We start from the raw sequence: 7,119 nt of genomic DNA, 5'->3' as shown, positions 1-7,119 counted from the left end.
TGATATTTCTTTATATGTATATATATATATATATATATATATATATATATATATATATATATATATATATATATATATTTGCTGATATTTCTTTATATGTATATATATATATATATATATATATATATATATATATATATATATATATATATATATATATATATATGTATATATATATGTATATGTATATATATATGTATATATATATGTATATATATATATATATATATATATATATATATATATATATATATATATATATACATACATACACATATATTGTCTCTTTTGCAATTGTTGGGACTGTATTTGTTGCCATTTCATTTTTATTTAGGGTATCTTGTAGTTGCACCTGTTTTTGGAAATTCCTTGTAAGATGAATTAGGGATTGGTTTTTGTTGAACATTTTGTGGATGGTCAGGATTTTTCTTGTTTTTATGTCCAAATTATTGATTTCTGATTGGGGCCAGTTTACTATTCCACAGCCACATTGGAACACTGCTACTGCGAGTTGGTTTATGGCTTTGATTTCGTTTCTTGGGAAAAGGTACGTTTTCAGGATCAGGTTCGTTCTACGTAGGTATTCTTTCGCGATTGTTTTTGTGCATTGGTTTGTGACATATTTTGTGGCCCTGTTATACTCCGAGGTATTTGTGTGATGTTTTGATTTCTAACTGTTGTTTGTTTCGAGGTCAATTTTTATGTCGTCAGTTTTTATCCCCCGCCACATGGTGGAAGGGGGATATTATTGTTACCCGGGTCGGCCGTCCGTCCGTCCGTCCGTCTGTCCGGCTGGCTGGGCATCAACATTTATAGCTGTGAGTGTGATAACTCATAAACTGTTCGCCATTTCGATTTGAAATTTGGGTCACACATGTACCACCTGAAAAGGAAGAACCTTATTGATTTTGGGTGTGGCCAGATCCAAGATGGCCGACTGGGGCGGCCATCTTGAAAAAAATGTTTCAATGGCGGGGGATTCCCCATCTCTGATGGGTATTTTTTTTTGTTTAGTTTACCTTGTAAAAATGTGCACTTGGCACACTTATCTAGTCAAATTCCATTCGAATGGCCTCAGAGAATCGTTTTACTAGTTTTAGCTGTTCTGTCAATTTTTCATCATTCAGTGCGAAGACCTTTAAATCATCCATGTGTCGTAGGTGTGTCACCCCTTCTGTTTCTTTGGATGGTCTTCTATCGGTTGTTAGGGTGTATCCGTGTCCTTGTTTGTTGATGAGGTTATTGAGTGGGTCCAGAGACAGACAAAACAAGAGGGGGAAAGACTGTCTCCCTGGAAGATCCCATGCCGTATTTTCACATCTTGTATTTCGATATTTCCTTTTGAGTGCTGTAATATCAATGTGGTATTCCAGAGCTCCATTGCTTTCTCAATCAGTTTGATTATTTTGGGATGATTTTGTATATTTGTTTGCATTTTATCATCCACGAATGTGGGACACTGTCGAAAGCTTTCTTACAGTCAATCCAGGCGGTGGACAATTTTGTTCATCGTGTTTTGCAATTTTCCAATCCGGTCTTGTTCAGTATGGTGGTCAATTGTACCATAACAACCTCTCTTATATCCCTTTTGTTCTGCCTCCAAACCTCCTTGTTGTGTTTGATGATGGCATATAATTTATGTAAAGCCTGGTGTTGGCTTAGCAGTTAGGGTGGTTGGCTTGGGATCTTAGGGTCCTGATTTTGAGTTCCTGTTCACCATTCAATCAACATCTGGTAGGGTTGACTCAAACTGTCATCCTTCTGAGTTTGGCTAAATAAGTGCCAGTGTACTGGTCATAGGGACATTGCATCACTGGCACAGTCGCACCCACAGCTAATGATGCTACCCGCAGCCATGTGCTGCATATAAAAGAAGAACTTATCATTATCTTTCAGAGGAAGGAAGAGAATCATTTATGTAATGATCCTGTTAGAAGTTTTATGTTGCTGGTAGGCATATCATTGGCCCTTATTTTTGAGCAAGTTGGGTTTCTTCATACTTTGGGATGAGGTGTGTGTGTGTGTGTGTGTGTGTGTGTGTGTGTGTGTGTGTGTGTGTGTGTGTGTGTGTGTGTGTGTGTGTGTGTGTGTGTGTGTGTGTGTGTGTGTGTGTGTGTGTGTGTGTGTGTATAATATTATCATGATTCATGTGTAGGTTTGTGTGTGTATAATATGTATAATCATGTATCGTATGCATTTTATCACATTAATATGTATGTATACAATTTGTGTAATCATGTATAATAATGTATATATAAACAGCATCCTGGAACAGCTTATGTGTCCCGATTCTTTGAAGAAAGAATACTCCAGGCAGTTTACCAACACAGAGGTTTAAATCACTTTTTCTCTGTTTTAAAACACTCCAATTGCGATGGTAAAAAACCGTGCCTTTTCCACAAAACCACATGTTCCTCCAGACAGGGAAGAACTGCTCTTGCCCACTTGCCAGTGGAGATGATGCAACACAATGGTGGAACATTAATATGCATGAGGCAAAACACGAATATATATGAAGCAAAACATGAATATGCACGAGGCAAGACACGGGTAGAAAATAATATACATTTTACATTCAAACTTGGTTATTCCACAGTCAGTGTATATTTACTGTTTGTGTGTGCATAAGTAGGGTGAATATACTGGTTCTGGCTCACTTTTCCCCATGTAAATGAATGGGGGATTTTCAGCGATTCATATTTTTTTTCCCTAAAAATAAACCCCCTTTTTATCCCAAGGTATATTTATTTGTCTCCCCTTTTAACCTGGGGACACTTTTTTTTCAAATAACCCATGCAATAAGATAAAGATTTGTTCAAGTAGCAAAGTAGTAATGTGATTTGTTTAAGGTGATTCGAAAGAAATATCTGAAACGTCGAAGCCTCGGGACACTCTTTTTCAAATAACCGATGCATATTGTTTAGCTCACTCATTGAACCTGTAAAGATTTGTTCATTCTCAAATTCCTTCAATAGTTTAATTTTCTTTGCACAATAATCCCCATCTAAAATATTGAAAAACAAAACATTTGAATCTTTATATTTTTTAAGATACCCCTTTTGTGCCATTACGAAATGATAAACTTCTCTTAATGCTCTTGTTTGACCACCTCCTGAGCCACAGGTTATTTTTTGTTAAGCCCCGCCCACTTTCAAATGGAATTTTTAAAGCCCCGCCCACTTTTCACGAGCTATTCCATAAGCCACGTCCACTTTCCTCTAAGCCCCCCCACTTTTCTGTTGAATTTTTATAAGCCCTGCCCACTTTTGCTAAGCCCCGCCCACTTTTCATGAGGTATTTTTATAAGTCACGCCCACGTTTTCTAAGCCCCGCCTACTTTTGCTAAGCCCCACCTACTCTTACATCATTTCCAGTTCATCTCTGACTCACAAAGAAATCACAAGAAAATTCCAGCATGTTATGGTTTTGAAAAAATTGCCCAAAGAAGGCCTGCTGAGCTTGCCCAGGGAATTTCCAAAGGAAACCACACCCACCAGTCTTTCCCTATAAAAGCCTCAAGCCCAGGCTCCATTTTAAACATTTTTTTGCTGGCCATGGTGTGCAGTGTGCTTGCCTGGAACTCTCAGACTTGTTTGGAACTAAACCTTCAAGTTGATGAACTGGATTCAAACCTCTTATCTGTTGAGGTCAGATTTTTATTTTCCTATTTTCAAATTTAATTGAAGCATACTCATTTAATAATGAAATAACTTAATTAATACATTATTATTTTCTCTCACAGGAAATTGTATCTGAAATACAAAATGAAAATACTGCTTTTGCTACAACTTGGGGCGAAATTGTTGGCTTGGCTGCAGACCTTATTAGCGACCAAGACCCACAGAACGAGTTCGTCCTTGATGATCCAACCAAAGAGTTATACCTTGATGAGCCAGAATACAAGTTTTACCTTGGAGAATCACAATTTTCAGACATTTTGAAAAATGGAGTTTTCCTTGATGATCCACAGTTATACTATGTGAGATCTATCACTGAAACCCATAAAAATTGGAAAAATGGAGTTTTCCTTGATTTTCCACAGTTATACTCTGTGAGATCTATCACTGAAACCCACTATATTTCTGGAAATTGTGATTCTACCTTGGAGTCTTGGATAGATGGTTATATTTTTGGAGACTTGAAATGTGGGTTCTGGCTTGATAACTCACAATGTGATACATATCTTGGAAATTCAACAGGAATGTGGTTATACCTTGGAGACTTGGAAAGTTGGGTTTATTTTGAAGACTTGAAATGCTACCACTCTTTGGGATCTAAACCTATCAAGAAAGTTCTTACTCCCTCTTTCTACGTCATCAAACCTGAAAGCCTTAAAAGACAGAATTGGAAGAAGAGAAAAAAAAAAAACGTAAAAAAAAATATATAGGTGGAAATCTCATTTTGAAAAAGACATTGTGTTGGGCGAGGATTGAGTTGGGGTTGAGATTTTGAATGTGAGGGTTGGGGTTGAGATTTTGAATGTGAGGGTTGGGACACACACACACACACACACACACACACACACACACACACACACACACACACACACACACACACACACACACACACACACACACACACATCAACAAACAAAGTTAAGCCTTGACTATTCAGTTGAGGATTCTGTGTTTGGGGTTCACAGATCTAAGAACGTCCACCCCTTCACACACATTATATACTGTTATACACCTCGGACTTGGCCCTCGAGTGTCCACAATGGTGTATAGTAGAAGGGAGTGAAGGGACAACCCATTGCTCCCATGGGTATTATCTGCTTAGTTTTGTCTTTTGTAATTCCTGTGAATAAAATGAACCGAAAATCTCTTCCCCTTCCAAATCATATATCTTATAAGTCCAATGAACCGTATCTATTACATCAACAATTTTAAAAAGTTCGTTTGACCATCGTTTAGTATAACCCTTTTCAAAATGAGATTTCCACCTATATATTCTTACGATATCACCAAATTTGAACTTAGGTTTTCTGACATTAATCTCTTTTTCATATTTTAATTTTGTAAATGTTTCTGATGGTTTCATATTTGTTGACGTGTGAATCGTGTCATTATACTTATCCACAATATCCTGAATAAAAGATGACCATTGTTGTGAACTGAGTTGTGTGAATTTTTTATATAGTCTCTCTTTTAAGGTACGATTAAAACGTTCAACAACAACTGCCTTCCCTTCATTAAAGGTACTGTATAATGTAATACTGTTATTTTTTAGAAAATTCATAAATGTCTCGTTATAAAACTCTCTACCCTCATCAGTCCACAATTTTTTAGGTTTTCTCTTACTTTTATTAAATATCTGTTGAAAGGCGAACATAAGAGTATTTCCTGTTTTGTTTTTTAAAGGGACAACCCATGCGTATCTACTCCTCAAATCAATAATGGTTAAAGCATACTTGTACCCCTTATCGTTATTGAGTTCAATCAAATCAGCGGACCAGATATAATCAACTTCCTTGGAATAAACTTTCCTTCTACGAAACTTTGTGAATATTGGTTTATGTAATTCATCAGCTAATTGCTCATCAGTCTTAATGACATCATTAGAGTCTATAAGTTTTTTGAATTTCCAAGTCCAAGTTTCAATTTAGCACTGATCATCTTCTTCACAATGAACCGATCAACTTTTTCTCTCAAGGTTGGATTTTGTATCAGAGACAAATTATACAACATTTCTCTATCGGCTTCATGCTTTTCTTCCAACGTTGTGGTATTCCCATAATCAATATCGTGTCTCATGCACACTTCATCAACTCTATTGATGGGTTTACTCCATGATTTAGGATTGTCTGCCTCATCTAATCTTTTATCCAAGTTTGTGCCTGGACCACAGAAAGAATACCCTGGAAGATGTAATTCCCCTGGTATTCCAGTAGTTGTAAATTTACTTCCTGATAAAAACTTTTGTATATCTCCTCCTCGTTTGTGTTTGGAGATAAATAGATTTTTTTTTGAACCACACACCGAACATATACCTTTTTGTATAACCCTGTTATTTTTACTTTTAATATATGAAATATTTTTAGTATTAGTTTTCTTTTTACATTTGAGACAATAACTCATTTATTTATGAGAAAAATTCCTGCAGAGTGCAAAAACCTTTTTAGTTTCCAACATGCACATTTGAATCTTAATTTTTAAAACATAAAGAATCCTTAGAAATGCCTTCACTCTCTCCTTCATTTATTTAAGAAAAAAAATGAAAAACTTGAATTAAAATGAATATCTTGTCGATGTCAATAGTCTTGTCGAAAGTATTGCAAATAGACTTGTCAATTCTTTGTTTTCCTCCTCGGTGGGTTGAGTTATTTTCTGTAATACCACCAATCTTTTTTTAATCTCACTGGTTTCCATATTTTGATATTTATTTTGTCTCGCTCTTTCCTCCCTCTCCTCCTTCTCTCTCTTCTCTTTTTCCTCCTTCTCTTTCTTCTCCCTCTCCTCCTTCTCTCTCTTCTCCTTTTCCTCCTTCTCTCTCTTCTCCTTTTCCTCCTCTTCCCTCTCTTCTTCAACTCCTTCCTCATCCCTTATTATCCTTGAATCGCTTACACCCCATAGAATATCATACATATATTCATCAGGATTTCTTGTTATTCCTGTATCCAAAATAATTTTTTTTACAACAGGAAACCAATAAAATTTCTTTTGAATTTCTAAAAGAGCCTTACCTTTTCTTAACTTTATAATTTTTTCATTATTTAACATTCTAATTAAATCTAAAGTTGTCGGTTTATCAACATCAGCATAATGCCAATCTTTTATTGAAAATACCTCATTCTTATGTTGTAGAACATATTTATGAAAATACCGAATACCCTTTTCTTGAAGGTATGCTTGGACACAGAAATGATAATTTTCTTGAAGCCTTCTTACTGTCATTTATGTATTAGAAATATATGTGAGAATAATATTATGGCACGAAACACCTCCCCATCTTCCCATAGTTAAATCATTTTGTATTTCCTTACTTATTATATATAATCCTGTTTTTTTCTGTTTTCATGATATAAACAAGGGCAAAACCATTATTATATTTACCCTTATTAAATTCTTTTATTTGTTGTTTACTAATCATGGCCCCACAAAACTCATTCTCGATACCAAG

At 35.5% G+C, this 7,119-nt stretch overlaps 1 long non-coding RNA gene across 1 annotated transcript in view; it reads left to right on the top strand.

The window, feature by feature from the left end:
• Positions 1–5,108, top strand: part of LOC147026331 (uncharacterized) — an 8,033-nt gene extending 2,925 nt beyond the window's left edge. The window contains exon 2 of the long non-coding RNA XR_015058290.1: positions 3,743–5,108. This is a non-coding gene — a long non-coding RNA (uncharacterized LOC147026331). The remainder of the gene's footprint in view (positions 1–3,742) is intronic.
• Positions 5,109–7,119: the final 2,011 nt, after the last annotated feature.

Source organism: Eptatretus burgeri, chromosome 5 (assembly GCF_056783735.1).
Source record: "Eptatretus burgeri isolate ZD-2024b chromosome 5, Ebu_testis_v1, whole genome shotgun sequence".
NCBI classification, from domain to species: Eukaryota; Metazoa; Chordata; class Myxini; order Myxiniformes; family Myxinidae; genus Eptatretus; species Eptatretus burgeri.
The sequence above is the reverse complement of the archived record's forward strand: the minus strand, read 5'-3'. Positions and strand labels throughout refer to the sequence as shown.